Below are 16,763 nucleotides of genomic sequence, written 5' to 3'. Positions count from 1 at the left end.
CTGCGTGACGGAGTGAGCTCCCGTCTTCAGTCCCAGCTTCTGCCAACCTAGCAGTTCAAAAGCAAGAAATTGCAAGTAGGTAAATAGGAACCACTTCTGCGGGAAAGGTAACAGCATTCTGTGCACCTCGGTGTTCTGTCATGCTGGCCACATGACCATGGAAGCATCTTCGGACAGCGCTGGCTCTTCGGCTTAGAAATGGAGATGAGCACCACACCCTAGAGTCAGACACGACTAGTTGGGGACACCTTTAACTTTACCTTTAATGTCTCCTTGATGTTGTCTGTGTATTTTATCCCAGTGAGAACATGTGTGTATACGTCTATGCAGAGGCACATCTATGCAGAGGTGCACATACTATCAAAAGCCCTCTTTGCCATGTTTTCTTCTTCTTTTCTTTCACAGCCAGTTTCAGACAGACTCTGCTTCTCCCTGGCACAGTACAGCCTTACGATGATCAGAAGGAAGGGATAATCTCTTAACTGGCACATTTCACTTCCTACCAGGGTGTGCTAATTAAGAGGATTCTGTACCAACCCCTGCTGTCTTGATACTTCGAGGAGTGCCTGAGCAGAGACATGGGCTTCTTCCAACAGTAGGCAGTAGCCAAGACAGTGCTAGGTGAAGACACAGTAGAGCTAATTAATTTGTGGAGGTCTCAGATATCCACAAATGTGATGCTTCAGTAAAGAGGGGAAGAAGGGGAATATGCTACCCCACAAATCTTTCATGCACAGATGTCATGAATATTTCTACCTCAAGATCAGGTTGCCTAAACCTTGTACAGTTTAGCTCCCACTACTTATGTAAAAGTCCATTTCCCTCCCAAGGCTTGTCACTGTTATACTGGTCAGTGAAATATTCTGGACTGTTCAAGCACTTATGCTGACTCATAAGAGACAGCTGTGTATGTCCTGGAATGATCCTCAGGTCTCCTATAGAGCCATTGTGTGGTGTAGTGGTGAAATAGTTGTACTGGGAGCCTGGAGATCCGGGTTCTTGTCCCCACTCCAGCATGGAAGCTCACTGGGTGACTTTGGGCCAGGCTAGGGATGGCGGAGATTTTCTCCCCAAATCTTCGGGGGGCCGAGCGCCAACGCATTCGGCCCCCCGAAATCAGCGGTGAAATTCTCTGCCCCCCCGCCCCCCCGGGACAGGACTTACCTTTGGCGAATGTCCCTCCCGGTGGCGGGTCCCAGTGGCGGTTCGGCGGCAGTTCGGCACAGGCGGGGGCGGCGGCCGGTCTCCTGACCAGCTGCCGCCGCCGCCATTGCAAAAAAAAAACTAAAGTAAAAAACAAACAAACACCTGTGCATAGGCTACGTAACGATTTACGTAGCCTATCACGGCTAGATTTCCAAATCGTTATGTTAATCGTCACATAGCCTATCACGGGTGACCTTGGGGGGGGGAAAAAAAGCACGTACGCAAATGGCAGCTGCCCATGGGCGCCACCATTTGCGTTCCTTATTTTGGCACGTCTAGTCTATGTAAAGATTTACATAGACTACGGCGAAAATAAGGGAACGCTATTTGCATTGCCCTTATTTTCGCCGTAGTCTACGTAAATCTTTACGTAGACTAGACGTGCCAAAATAAGGAACGCAAATGGCTGTCCCCATGGGAGCCGCCATTTGCGTACGCGTTGTTTTTTTTTCAAAGTCACCTGTGATAGGCTACGTGATGATTTACATAGCCTATCACGGCTGACTTTGGAAATCTAGCCGTGATAGGCTACGTAAATCATCACGTAGCCTATCACGGTGTCTTTTTTTTTTTTTACTTTTTGTTTCGCGGCCGGGGAGACGGGGCGCTTCTCCCCGGCCTGAATTTCGGCCGGGCGAGGCAGGAAGGCTCCCCCCCCAGCCTGAATTTCAGTCGGGCGAGGCGGGAAGCCTCCCCCCCTCGCCTGAACTTCGGGGGGAGGAACGAAGCGCCTCCCCCCCACTGCGAAACCAAGCTGCGAAAGGTAAGTGACTTTCGTACATCCCTAGGCCAGGCATAGTCTCTCAGCCCAACCAACCTCACAGGGTGAGGATAAAATGGAGAAGAGGATGATAATGTAAGCCGTCTTGGGTTCCTTGCAAGAAGAAACAAGGTAGGATATAAATGCAACAAACAGACAAACAAATCATCTGCAGACAGATGCAGATGATTTATCCTTTCCAAAAGGAAAGGCTGGAGAACAGGAATTGCAGTGGCCTACATCAGGAGAAGGAAAGGTTACAGGGAGAAGCATGGCACTATGCAGGACTCGGAGGCAATGACAAATGAACAAAAGGGAATGAAGGGAGGCATGCTCATGGTCGGGGAAGATGGGCTGATCCAAGGACTGTAAAAGCCATCTTGAACATCATTTTCTTGGTGGAAAGGCAGGGCATAAATCAAATGAATGAATGAATAAGAGAAAATCAGAGCAAAGCAGAGAGTGGTCAGAAGAAAAAACAATATTTTTACTCAAGAGCCTGGAAAGTATAGTGAGGGAAAAGGATGGGAAGACTACACAGCTCTTTCACAGTCAGGTCTGAACTGCAACTGGCCTGGCAGTACTCCACTGTTCAGTCAGGAGTGCTGGGAAATGTAGTTTTCCCAGCACTCCTGGCATCTGGCTCACCGAGATAGTAGTGCCAATCACTAGGCAACATAAGGAGGAATAAAGAGGGAAGAGATAGAGAGAGACCTCCTTTCCTTGCACTGATTGCTAGGTGACTGGAAGGAAGAAGTTAAGCTACACTCCTGTCCTCTTCTTGTATTTGTTGAGTCAATTATTTCCCTGATGTTTTTAATTGATTAATTTAGGCTGCAAGCCTATACATGCTCACCTGGGAGTGTGTCCCATTGAATACAATGGGGTGGATTTCTGAGTATATATGTACAAGATTGCAATGCTAATCTATTTTATCTGTGCTCATCATTTCATGCTGCTCATTTTAGAATTTTGCTGCTCTCTGTTGTGTTGTTTGTCTATTGAAACTAGTTTTATTCCATTTTGATGTTATTTTTACTTATGTATTTATTTTTAGAAGCTGTTCTCAGAACTTGCTTGAAGGGCAGCATAGACATTTCTATTATAAAACAAACAAACAATATGGAAGTGAGAGCTTGAAAGTAGCTCTGATTTAAAATGCAAAGGAGAACTTGCAAGGAGCACTGAACTCTTGCACAGTGGGTCTATGAGGCTCACTCTACTTGGCTTGTTGAGGAGCTCAAGCCATCTCATAAAGGCCTCCATCAAACTGCTAGTGACCTAAACAAAAGCAACATCATGGAATCAGATTACCAAGCAGAAAGCTGCTCCATTAGAGCTGACTGATCTAGTGAGAGCTATGAACACTGTTATTAACTAAAACACATGGGTAAAGAGAAGGGTTACCAGTGATTCATAAGTGTTAATCAGTCAGCCATTGCTGGCATGTACAGGCAAAAACCCAACCAACCAACCAAACAAACAAAAAACAGACAGATATAACAGTAATTCAGATATTAAGTCATCAAACATGCAACAGCAACATTAAAGAACAACAAAAAACAAACAAACAAACAAATCTGACTTGAAGAAAAGAAGGCAGGTGTCCAAGAAAGGGTATGACAGCTTTCTCTTTGATAGTCATGATGTTGTTTGATTTACAGAGGATGATCAAGCAGGCTTTGCATCCACTCTAATTAATAAAGGCAGAGCAAAATGGAGGGAAGGGGATCTTAAGTTGCCTACCTGAGTTAAAAAACAAATGAATAATATAACATCTTTCTCAAAGAAAGCCACAGTGTGATGCATACACAGGAAAATACAGTATGTGTTTGCTTCCAGAGTGAATCTAAACATTGACCTAGTAAATAGAATCTAGAGAGAAAATGTTCTTTTCTGTTCAGATTTGGGATAAAACATGGTCTTAGAATTAGGATGGAGGCCCCCCCCCCCAAGCGTATGCACCATATTTTTGCAAACATTTCCAACAGTGTTGAGAGACACCTCTCTTTTTGATACTTCTTCCTAAATTGTTCACCTTTTCATTTACATTTTCTCTCACTTGACATCACTTGCCCTCTGGGATTCATGTTATTTTACTTCCCCCCCAGGAACTCAAGGTGGCAAGCATGGTCCTCACCCATCCATTTCATCTTCACAACAATCCTGTGAGGTATTTTTATTTATTTATTTATTTATTTATTTATTTATTTATTATTTCATTTCTATACCGCCCAATAGCCGAAGCTCTCTGGGCGGTTTACAAAAATTAAAACCAAACAGCACACAATAAAACAATTTAAAATATATAGAACATTAAAACCACAATATAACAATGCAACCACAATAAAACCTAGCAGCAGTGCAGGAGTTTAAAATACAGATTTAAAACAGCAAGCTAAAAGTTCAGAAAGCTAAAATGCTAAAATGCCTGGGAGAATAAAAAGGTCTTCACCTGGCACCGAAAGGAATACAATGTAGGTGCCAGGTGAACCTTGCTAGGAAGCTCATTCCAGAGCCGGGGTGCCACAGCAGAAAAAGCCCTCCTCCTAGTAGCCACCCACCTCACTCCCTTTGGCAGGGGCTCACGGAGGAGGGCTGCTGATGATGATCTTAAGGTCCGGACAGGCACATATGGAAGGAGGTGATCCTTCAGATAACCTGGCCCCAAGCCATTAAGGGCTTTAAATGTTAATACCAGCACTTTGAATCGGGCCCGGAAATGGACTGGCAGCCAGTGCTTCACAGGGTAGCCGGGGGGGGGGAGCAGTCTGTTCCGCTATGGACTCTGGGGGGCTAGATTCTAAAGAATCCAGCCTCCTTGGAGGCTGTGGCGGATTTCTCCGCCATCCCTAACAGAAAATGGAGAATATCTCAGGCTGAACCTGCTTAGCTTCTAAGATCAGACAAGATCAGGCATATCATGATCAGGTGTTGTTCCCTACCCCCTTTCTTTTCTCCCTCTTGTAACAAATATATCTCCAAGGAAATTCCCCATTTTGCAAACATAGCATGACTGATAAACATTAAAACAAAACACAGAAGACACAGGAACTCTGGCCCTAAGCTGCTATGAAACTCTTCTCATGATTGAAAGACCTTTGTTTAGGCAAGACAACAAGATTGAAACTAAGGGATACATTATGCATAAACAAAAGAAGTAAATCCAGCACTATTCTCAACAGGGCTGCAGTCCTAAAGAAAGCTTATCAGACGGTAGCATATGGGGAAAGCAAAAGGATTGACTGTTTAATTGGATGCAAGTGAAAATAACCCAACTTCTGTGGAACTCTAATTAGGGGGAGGGAGAGAGAGAGAGAGAGAACCTTAAATTAATTACTTCAGTACAGTTGGGGTCACATTTTCCTCTGTTATCATCAAGCTTCCAATTTTCACAGAAGATTGCTATCGCAGGATGTAGTAATGGCCACCAATTTGGATGGCTTTAAAAGGGGGTTGACAAATTCCTGGAGGAAAAGGCTATCAATGGCTACTAGTCTTGATGGCTATATGTAGGGATGTACGAAATCCCTACCTGGCCCCGTGCCAGTCAATCCGCAGTGGGGGGGGGAGGCGCTCCGTCCCTCCCCCCGGAATCCTCCCCAGCCAGCTCCGCTTTGCACCAGTTGATAGGGAACATGGGTGGGAAGGTGCTGTTGAGCTCATGCCCTGCTTGTGGGTTCCCGGATGACAGCTGGTTGGCCACTGTGTGAACAGAATACTGGACTAGATGGACCCCTGGACTTTCCAGCATGGCTCTTCTTATGTTCTTATATTTAGCCCTGAGCTGTGCGTGTTACATTTTGGATCATACCTTGTAAGTGAAGCTTGAAGAAGGTGTGACCCATACTAGGGATGGCGGAGAATTTCTCCCCGAATCTTCGGGGGCCAAGCGCCAACGCATTCGGCCCCCCAAAATCGGCAGTGAAATTCTCCGCCCCCCCCCCGGGATGGGACTTACCTTTGGCGAATGTCCCTCCCGGCGGCGGGTCCCGGTGGCGGTTCGTCGGCCTTTCGTCGGGGGTGGGGGCGGCATCCGGTCTTCTGACCGGCTGCTGCCGCCGCCATTACAATGTGTAAAAAAAACCCCAAACCCCGTGATAGGCTACGTAACGATTAACGTAGCCTATCATGGCTGACTTTGGAAATCTAGCCGTGATAGGCTACGTTAATCGTTACGTAGCCTATCACGGGGTTTTTTTTTTGTTTTTTTTTTTACACTTTGTTTCGTGGCCGGGGAGATGGGGCGCTTCTCCCCAGCCTGAATTTCGGCCGGGCGAGGCGGGACGCCTCCCCCCCCTCACCTGAACTTCGGGGGGAGAACCAAAGCACCTCCCCCCCACCGCGAAGCCAAGCTGCAAAAAGGTACGTGACTTTCGTACATCCCTAACCCATACTCAACCCCAGTATGTGGTAGGGTTGCAGTATCCATGGCACAAGCCTTTGTGCATTTATTCAGAAACATCCTGTGTTCAGTGGGGATTACTCCCATGTACTAGTTCAAAAAATTGCAGACACCATCAATGTGTCTGCAATTGATGCAATTGATGTGTCTGCAATTAGATTCATTGATTAGAAACCTATTGATGGTTTAAAAGGTGTGCCTGATTAACTGGGCAGCTGATCGAAGCATCTACACATGCTCAGATCGCAGAGGCATCAAGTTCAGCTATGTACAGACACGGCCTGTCTTTTATCTGGTAAGGCCCTTCTGCCTACGAGCTTCACCCCTTTGGGGTTTGAAGTGTTCTTGCTGGAATACAAAGCGAAGCAAAAAACTTGAGACTTTTTGAGTGTTCCATGAGAACACTTAAAAATCTGGGGGGGGGGAGGGAGAGATTTATAAGGAGAGCTACTGTGTGTGAGGAGGGGAGCAGAAGATCTCAGGATCTCACATGACCAATTTAAAGCACTTGACAGTTTGCCCAAAGTTGAATGTCAGTTCTTATTCTGGATCTATTAAGCGCATCTGTTCCTGAACTAATTGAAATTTTCAATTGTCCCCCATCCTGGTACTGAACTGGGTAGTCAAAAATTTGAGTGAACTGAAGGAGAGCCAGCAATCCTAGGCAAGAGCAAGTGCTCTTTCTTTGCTTCTCTTTCACCCTGGCACACAGAGTTTTCGGTTCTATACAAAAGCACAGTAAATTATGACTGACTCAAGACACTCAGCACACTCATGGCTGAATCATACTTTTGAAAGAATTGGAATTATGGATGTGTGGAACACTTGTACTTTGGATGCCTCACCTCTGATGTACCATGCAGGAACTTACATTTCATAGAATCATAGAACAGTAGGGTTGGAAGGGGCTTACAAGGGCATCGAGTCCAACCCCCTGCTCAATGCTGGAATCCAAGTCAGAGCATCCCTGAGAGACGGCTGTCCAGCCTCGTCTTGAAGGCCTCCAGTGTGGGAGAGCCCACCACCTCCCCTGGTAATTGGTTCCATTGTCGTATTGCTCTTACAGTCAGCATGTTTTTCCTGATGTTCAGCCGGAATCTGGCTTCCTGTCACTTGAGCCCATTTTTCCGTGTCCTGTACTCTGGGATGATCGAGAAGAGATCCTGGCCTTCTTCTCTGTGACAACCTTTCAAGTACTTGAACAGTTCTATCATATCTCCCCTCAGTCTTCTCTTCTCAAGGCTAAACATGCCCAGTTCTTTCAGTCTCTCTTCATAGGGCTTTGTTTCCAGTCCCCTGATCATCTTTGTTGCCCTCCTCTGAACCCTCTCCAGTTTGTCTGCATCCTTCTTAAAGTGTGGTGCCCAGAACTGGACACAGTACTCCAGATGAGGCCTAACCAGTGCTGAATAGAGGGGAACTAGTACTTCCCTGGATTTGGAAGCTATGCTTCTATTAATGCAGCCCAAAAGAGCATTTGCCTTTTTTGCAGCCACATCACATTGTTGGCTCATATTCAGCTTGTGATCAACAACAATTCCAAGATCCTTCTCGCTTGTAGCGTGGTTGAGCCACGTATCCCCCATCTTGTAACTGTGCATTTGGTTTCTTTTTCCTAGGTGCAGAACTTGGCATTTATCCCTATTAAATGTCATTCTGTTGTTTTCTGCCCAGCGCTCCAGTCTATCCAGATCACTTTGAATTTTATTTCTGTCTTCCAAAGTATTAGCTATCCCACCCAATTTTGTGTCATCTGCAAATTTGATCAGCATTCCCTGTACCTCCTCCTCCAAGTCATTAATAAAAATGTTGAAGAACACTGGGCCCAGGACTGACTGAGCCCTGCGGTACCCCACTCGTTACCTCTCCCCAGTTTGAGAAGGTCCCATTGAGAAGCACTCTTTGAGTCCGATTCTGTAGCCAACTGTGGATCCACCAGATCGTTGTTTCATCTAGCCCACTTTGAGCTAGTTTGCTCATCTGGATATCATGGGGCACTTTGTCGAAAGCTTTGCTGAAGTTGAGGTATATGATGTCTACAGCATTCCCATGGCCTACAAGGGAGGTTACTTGATCAAAAAATGAGATCAGATTTGTCTGGCAGGACTTGTTTTTGACAAATCCATGTTGGCTTCGAGTAATCACGGCATTGTTGTCAAGGTGCTTCCAGATGGATTCCTTTATCATCTGCTCCAGAATTTTCCCAGGGATTGATGTCAGACTGACTGGTCTGTAGTTCCCATATTCCTCCTTTTTACCCTTTTTGAAGATAGGGACAACGTTAGCCCTCCTCCAGTCATCTGGCACTTCCCCCGTCCTCCATGATTTCTCAAAGAGAATAGACAGCGGTTCTGAGAGTTCTTCTGCCAGTTCCTTTATTACTCTAGGATGCAGTTCATCTGGCCCTGGAGATTTGAACTCATTCCAAGTAATTCGGTGTTCCTTGACCATATGCCTATCAATCTCAAGCTGCAATCCTGCCCCTTCAGCCTGTACTTCGCCTTTGCCAGGGGGGTCATAGACCCTCTTTTGGGAGAAGACTGAGCCAAAGTAGGAATCGAGCACCTCTCCCTTTTCTTTGTCATCTGTTATCATTTTGCCATCCTTATTTAATAGCTGAACCACCATTTCTTTCCTCTGCCTTTTACTATGCACTTAGCTGAAGAAAGCCTTTTTGTTGTTTTTAGCATCCCTTGCTAACCTCAGCTCATTCTCAGCTTTAGCCTTCCTGACGCCATCCCTGCAATTCTGTGCTATCTGCCTGTACTCTTCCTTTGTTACTTGGCCTTCTTTCCACTTCGTATATGTGTCCTTTTTTGTTTTCAGGTCATCTCTAACCTTTTTGTGAAGCCACATTGGCTTCTTCTGTTGTCTTCCACCTTTTCTTCTTGTTGGAATTGTTTGTGATTGCGCCTCGAAAATTTCCTTTTTTAATAGCTCCCACCCATTGGACTCCTTTTCTCGTTAGCATCGCTTGCCATGGGACCTTACTGATCATTGTTCTGAGTTTATGAAAATCAGCTTTCCTAAAATCCAGGGTACATGTTTGACTACACTCAGCTTTTGCTTCCCTTAGAACCAAGAACTCAAGTACAACATGGTCGCTTTCCCCCAGAGTTCCTGTAACTGCTACTTTATCCACTAAGTCATCTCTGTTAGTTAGGATCAAGTCAAGGATAGCTGATCCTCTAGTTCCTTCCTCTACTTTCTGTAGGAGGAAGTTATCCGCCACACAAGTCAGGAATTTCCTGGAGGGGCCATGTTTTGCAGAATTTGTCTCCCAACAAATACCGGGGAAATTGAAGTCCCCCATTACTACTACATCATGCTTCCTTAAAACATTGGCTATTTGCTTTTCAAAAGTTTCATCCTTGTCTTCTCCTTGATTGGGTGGCCGGTAGTAGACTCCGACCACCAGGTTCCTTTTATTCTTTGCTCCATTTATTTCAACCCAGATGCTCTCGATGGGGCTACCAAGCTCCTCCTCCTGTATTTCTGTGCAGAGATATGTATTTTTCACATACAGTGCAACCCCACCTCCCTTTCTGTTCCTCCTGTTCTTTTTGAACTAGTTATATCCTTCAATTGCTGTATTCCAGTCATGAGAGTCATCCCACCAAGTCTCAGTTATACCTATCAGGTCATAATTTCCCTCTTGTATTAAGAGTTCAAGTTCGTTCTGTTTGTTTCCCATACTCTTGGCATTAGTATATAGACAACGAAGACCATGTGCTTCATAGTCTGGCTTTCTTCCTACATGTGTCTGAAGACTATTATTGGGCGCTATCAGAGCTGTTCTCTCCGTTGCAGTGCATGCGCCTATGTCCATTGTTACCCCCAACATTACATCTCCCTTCCCTGTAGGATTCAGTTTAAAGCCCTCCTGATGAAGTTCTTCATGCTGTGGCCAAACACATTCTTCCCATCCTTTGTGAGGTGCAACCCGTCCCTAGCCAACAGCCCATCTTCCAGGAAGTATAGCCCGTGGTCCCAGAATCCAAATCTCTCTCGTTGGCACCACCTTCGTAGCCAGTCATTCACCCGGAGTATTTTTCGTTCCCTTTCTATCCCTCTTCTAACTACTGGAAGGATGGATGAGAAAACTATCTGGGCCCCAAAGTTCTTGAGTTTCCTTCCCAAAGCTTCAAAGTCTGACGTGGTCTCTTTGTAGCTCCGCTTGGCGGTATCATTTGTTCCCACATGGATGAGAAGAAAGGGATACCTGTCAGTGGGCTTTATGAGTGCAGGCAACCTTTCAGTCACATCTCTAATCTGTCCTCCCGGGAGACAACATACCTGGCGAGTCCACGGGTCTTCGTGACATACTTGGGTCTCGATCCCACGCAGCAAGGAGTCTCCCACTACTACCACTCTTCTCTTCTTCTTGTAGGCCTGGGTTTCATCGCCTCTGTTTGACTGACCTTCAGCCTCTTGCTCACTCTCATGCAGGTTCCCCTGTGATTATTCCTCTGCAGGCTGTCCTCCAGTCTCATCCGCAAGTACCTGGAATCGGTTCCACAGCTCCACTGCTTCCACTGGTGCAGAGTGGCGTCTAGTTCTTCTTCTCCTAACTGTCACCCTTTTCCAAGGAGTATCCTCTACTCCATTTTTCTTCATCTCAGCATTTCCCACTCCCTCATCTTGCTGTTGCTCTTCAAGCTTCTGGTCTTCCCTTTGCTGCTGTAGTTCCCCCATTCTGTCCCAGAACTCTTCGTGTTCTCTTATTCCCCGGAGGGTCGACAGTCACTGCTCCAGTCCACTTCCTTTTTTTCCAGCAGTGTGATCAACTTGTACTTGTTGCAGGTGTAGGCCATGTTGTTCTCAGGCAAGAAAACAAACATTGCACACACCTTGCAGGTCACCATCACTGGAGAGTCTTGTCCTTCCATAGCCTCTTTTCCCTTTTTGTGTCTAGCTTTGTGATTGTTCTAGACTAGCCTGTTCCTGCTCCTCTACTCAGTAGAGGTTAAAAGCAGAGTCCCACTGGTGTGAAAGTGTGTGTTACAAGACAAATAAATGGAAAAAAGTTAGTTAAAAAAATAAAAAATAAAAATAAAAAATGTTATGGGCCTCCCCCTTGACCTCCCCTGCTGAACTCCCCTGGCCTAGGGATGTACGAAAGGGACTTATCTTGTCCCGCAGCTTTTTTCATGGTGGGGGGGAGGTGCTTCGCTTCTCCCCCCGAAGTTCATGCGAGGGGGGGAGGCTTCCCGCCTGGCCTGGCCGAAATTCAGGCCGGGTGGGAGGCACCCCATCCCTCGCTGTCGAAAGTCAGGCCGGGTAGAAGTGCCCCGTCTACCCGGCCGCGAAAACAAAAAACAAAAAACCACCCCCGTGATAGGCTTCGTAATGATTAACGTAGCCTATCATGGCTAAATTTGCAAATTCAGCCATGATAGGCTATGTAAATCGTCACGTAGCCTATCACGGGTGACTCTGAAAAAAAAAAAAAAAGCACGTACGCAAATGGCGGCCCCCATAGGGAGCCGCCATTCGCGTTCCTTATTTGGTCCCTGTAGTCTACGTAAATCTTTACGTAGACTACAGGGACCAAATAAGGAACGCAAATGGCAGCTCCCTATGGGGGCCGCCATTTGCGTAAGCGCTTTTTTTTTTCAAAGTCACCCGTGATAGGCTACGTGATGATTAACGTAGCCTATCATGGCTGACTTTGCAAATCTAGCCGTGATAGGCCATGTTAATCGTTACGTAGCCTATCACGGGGGTGGTTTTTTTTTTTTAACTTTCCTTGTAATGGCGGCGGTGGCAGCCGGTCGAAAGACCGGCTGCCACCCCCACCCCTGACGAAGACCCGACGAACCGCTGCCGGGACCCGCCACCGGGAGGGACATTCGTGAAAGGTAAGTCCCATCCCGGGGGGTGGCGGGGGGGTGGCGGGGGGGTGGCGGAGAATTTCACTGCCGATTTCGGGGGGCCGAATGCGTTGGCACTTGGTCCCCCGAAGTTTTGGGGAGAAATTCTCCCCCATCCCTACCCTGGCCAACTCCTGTTTGCTCCCCCTGTTCACTCGCTCTGTTCGCTCGCTCTCTGGGAGCTTGCCTGCTTCTGTAGTCCCTGGACCAGCTGGAGCAGCTTGCTCTGCTCTGCTCAGCTGGGAGACGGGAAACAGACTGAAGCTTCCTGCCCAATCAGCTGCTGGGAGTACTCAGGCCACACCCCTCCAATTCAGTTGGCGCTCTCAGAAGCACCTGGTGAGCTCACAGCCAATCAGAAGGATAAAGGGCAGCCCCCTGGGCTTCCTGCAGCCCACTTACCTCTTAGCCTCTGTCTCCTTTGTCTCCTTTGTCTCCTTTGTCTCTTCAACCACTGCAACTCCCCTGGCCAACTCCTGTTTGCTCCCCCTGTTCGCTTGCTCTCTGGGAGCTTGCCTGCTTCTGTAGTCCCTGGACCAGCTGGAGCAGCTTGCTCTGCTCTGCTCTGCTCAGCTGGGAGGCGGGAAACAGACAGCATCCCATTTGTCATCATGGGAAACATAAACTCCAGATCATTAATATTGGGGCTATTTTGAAAATCAACTGATTGGTTTCTTTTGGCATCAGCATCTCCTTTTGTTCCAATGATGGGCTTCTCTACATGAAACTAAAATCCCACAACTTTACCGGGGAGTCTTCCTCCAGTTCCTTGCAGAGTTACAATCAGCTCCTGTCCATGTGTTTCTTTATTCCTCCTCCCCCCCCCTGCCCCTTTATTTTCTCATTTCCGGGCAAGTTGCATATATTTCATTATAAAGCCACTAGATGGTGCTGTGATATTGCTGCTATAAAGCACCATTTCATCAGTACACTGTAGATTTACTGCAGAGGGAATGCTGGACTTCCGTTGACATGAAAAAAGAACAGGAAAAACAAAACAAAACGATAAAGGTTGCAAAGAGCGGGAGGTGCCCTGGCAGATGATGACATCATGTATAGAACAAGCAAAGGGCTGGATGCGCCCGATCTTGTCTGATCTCAGAAGCTAAGCAGGGTCAGCCCTGGTTACTAGGGTTGGCGGAGAATTTCTCCCCGAAACTTCGGGGGGCCGAGCGCCAACGTGTTCGACCCCCCTGAACAAGTTTCGGGGAGAAATTCTCCGCACCCCCTGCCCCCCGCACCCCTCCCGGGACAGGGTCCGGCCGGCGGTTCGGCGGGTGTTCATGCGGGGCGGGAGCAGCAGCCGGTCATTTGACCGGCTGCCGCCGCCGCCATTCCAATAAAAGAAAAAAAAAACACCCCATGATAGGCTACGTGACGATTAACGTAGCCTATCACGGCTAGATTTGCAAAGTCAGCCGTGATAGGCTACGTAAATCGTCATGTAGCCTATCACGGGTGACTTTAAAAAAAAAAAGCTCGTACGGATAATGGCGGCCCCCATAGGGAGCCGCCATTCCCGTTCCTTATTTGGTCGCTGTAGTCTACGTAAAGATTACGAAGACTACGGCGAAAATAAGGGCAACGCGATTTGCGTTGCCCTTATTTTCGCTGTAGTCTACGTAAACGTTTACGTAGACTACAGAGACCAAATAAGGAACGCGAATGGCGGCTCCCTATGGGGGCCGCCATTTGCGTACGCGCTTTTTTTTTTTTAAAGTCACCCGTGATAGGCTACGTGACGATTGATGTAGCCTATCATGGCTGACTTTGCAGATCTAGCCGTGATAGGCTACGTTAATCGTCACGTAGCCTATCACGGGGGCGTTTTTTTTTTTTTTTAACTTTTTACTTCGCAGCCGGGCGAGGCGAGGCGCCTCCTCCCCGGCCTGAATTTCAGCCGGGCGAGGCGAGGCGCCTCCCCCCCGGCCTGAACTTCGTGGGGGGAGCAGCGAAGCGCCTCCCCCCACCGCGAAAAGCTTCGAGGACAGGTAAGGGACTTTCGTGCACCCCTAGTTAGTACTTGGATGAGAGACTGCCTGGGAATCAGGCTTCCTGCATTGAGCAGGGGGTTGGATTCAATGGTCTTGTAGGCCCCTTCCAACCCCATGATTCTATGACCCACAATTTTCCATGAATAACCTTCTTTTTGCTCAAATGAAATCTGTTGTGTCACCAGTGTGAATGCTATGGAACCAAGTCTGTTTGATCATCGCCAATTTCTATATTTTGAACTTCAGTCTGATGCCATCAGTGGTAGAATATATGGCTGCTTGTATAAAATCAACATCATGTGTGAAGATTTCAGAAGGGAAGGATTCATATATTCCAGGAGAAATCCCCTCCCCCCTCAGTTGGCAGTGACTGGAAAGACATTGGCCCACCTTATTGTTCGGATTGGCAACTCTTTAAAGGGACCATATTTTGAATTCAGCAAGGGTTAAAGGGCCAATGTTGGCTTTGCCCACTGACACACTCCCTTAGAAATGGTTGAATATCTTCTCCACACTATGGCTGGTGGTAACAGAAGCTTTTACTAGGGATGGAAGAGAAATGTGTTTGGTTCACATTTTGATATGAACTGATCTAATTCTCAGTTCCCAAATGAATACAGGAACTGGAACATAATTATCCTTCAGTTTTCACCCTTCTACTAATTTTCCAGTGCAGTTGTCTGATCAAAAAAAATGCATGCATTAGGGGGAAAAAACCTGAATATACCAAAAAACCTATAAAGGAAATTTGTTTGCAAAAATGCACCTCTTAAGGGAAATACATACAAGAATGTGCTCAAACATATATAGTAGTTTTGTTGATATGTATTATTATTATTATTATTATTATTATTATTATTATTTTAAATTGCAAACTGATGCAGTAATGGAATGGAATAAACTTGTACTTGAAAAAAGTGAACATTATAGAAAGTAAAATAGACAGATTTATCATCCCTAGCTTTGACAGAACTCTGTGTTTTATGCAGTTTAGCCATTCACTTCAAAACAAACAAACAAACAACACCCTGTTGCTTGGGGAGGGGCATGCAGCTAAGGAAGGAATTAAACCTCTCTCCCCATGCATTGGTGCCAGAAGCTCTTTAAGGTCTCATCTACACTGTGAATGGCGATGGATGCTGTATAGATCTCTTTCAAGACTCTCTTCAAGACATAGCCAAATGGCTTTCTAAAATTCTCATTGATGCAAATGGGACTGCTTCTTTTTTTAACTCTTGCTAACTGCTGCAGTTTTTGGAGGGGGACACATACAGGAAAGAGGAAGATTAAGGGTGTAATCCTAAACATGTAATCCATTTTTAGACAGAAAAAAAGTCCTACAACTCCCAGCATTTCCCAGCCAACAGTGGGGCTGTGAATCTGCTCTGGGCTTCAGTCAGAACTCTAAAGGGGTTATCTAAGGTACTGAACCAATTTTGGGGATTGGTTTCAGCACCTTGGATAACTCATTTAGAGTTCTGACTGAAACCGACAGTGGATTCACAGCCCCACTAACGTTGGAGCCACCAGCCTCCATTGGTCTAAACATACATAGCATTGTGCCTTAAACTTCCCTGCAGTGCAGACCCAGATCATCCCCAAGTTCAGTTTTAAGTAAGCAGAACCAACCAACCAAACAACACAGATACAACTGCACAGATCAAAATGTGTGTGTTTGATAGGGATGGGTGTGGAATTCATTGCGTTGCGTTCATACATTTATGTGAGCATTTCCATATCTGAACTCCCAGAACTGAATACTGACATGAATGCAATTTGTGACTGAAAATCCACATAGTTACAAGCTTGCAATTTGATTCATGCACCAGGAAAAATGAATGTGAAAAACTCATATATTTGAAAAATACGCACAGACTTGTTTAGGCAATAGAAGAACAGTGCGCACATTTCAAAAATGTGCACCCAAAATGTGTACATTTAGAAGAATGTTCATGGAGGGAGCTGCATATGAATTTCTGTGCTGGGGAAAGAAACACACACACACACACACACACACACACGTCATAATCTGGTATATGGACCCAAGTTGGAATGAGTTTTGTGGGGGGAATTGGAGAAGCTTGACAAGCTTGGAATTTTTTTTTTAAATTACATCCCTAATTTTTGAATGTATTTTCTAACAAAATGCACATCTATGAATCTATTTTATCTCAAAGTATGCATTTCTTAACATATTTCACCCTAAAATGCACATTTGGTACAGTCCAAGCTGAGAACTGCATCACAACATTTAGAGAAGTGAAATCCTCCAGATGATTATGTGCAGATCCACACATTAATTCAGAAGGTACAGATCAGGTAAATTCACAGTAGAGTTGCCAAGGGGAACAGCTCAAAGAGCTCTTGCTTGTGCCTTGGCTTACATAAGAAAAAGTGACTAATAATAAGAGGCTGTCCTTGAAATAAGGACCTATGCTCGAGACCAAGTGGAAAGCATCTAGAGACCAGTTGATGATCCAGTTGCCTGCCTGTAGAGGAAACACCAGAAAACCTTTGTAATCTCG

General features: G+C 46.1%; 1 protein-coding gene across 1 annotated transcript in view; it reads right to left on the bottom strand.

The window, feature by feature from the left end:
- The window catches only part of LRRTM4 (leucine rich repeat transmembrane neuronal 4), a 762,107-nt gene that overhangs the window by 711,549 nt on the left and 33,795 nt on the right, over positions 1–16,763 (bottom strand). The gene's annotated exons all lie outside the window — the stretch shown is intronic.

The sequence above is a fragment of the Heloderma suspectum genome, chromosome 6 (genome assembly GCF_057233095.1).
Source record: "Heloderma suspectum isolate Gila_16-S chromosome 6, 16-S_ref, whole genome shotgun sequence".
NCBI classification, from domain to species: Eukaryota; Metazoa; Chordata; class Lepidosauria; order Squamata; family Helodermatidae; genus Heloderma; species Heloderma suspectum.
Note: the sequence above shows the minus strand (reverse complement) of the source record. Positions and strands in the feature narration are given on the sequence as shown.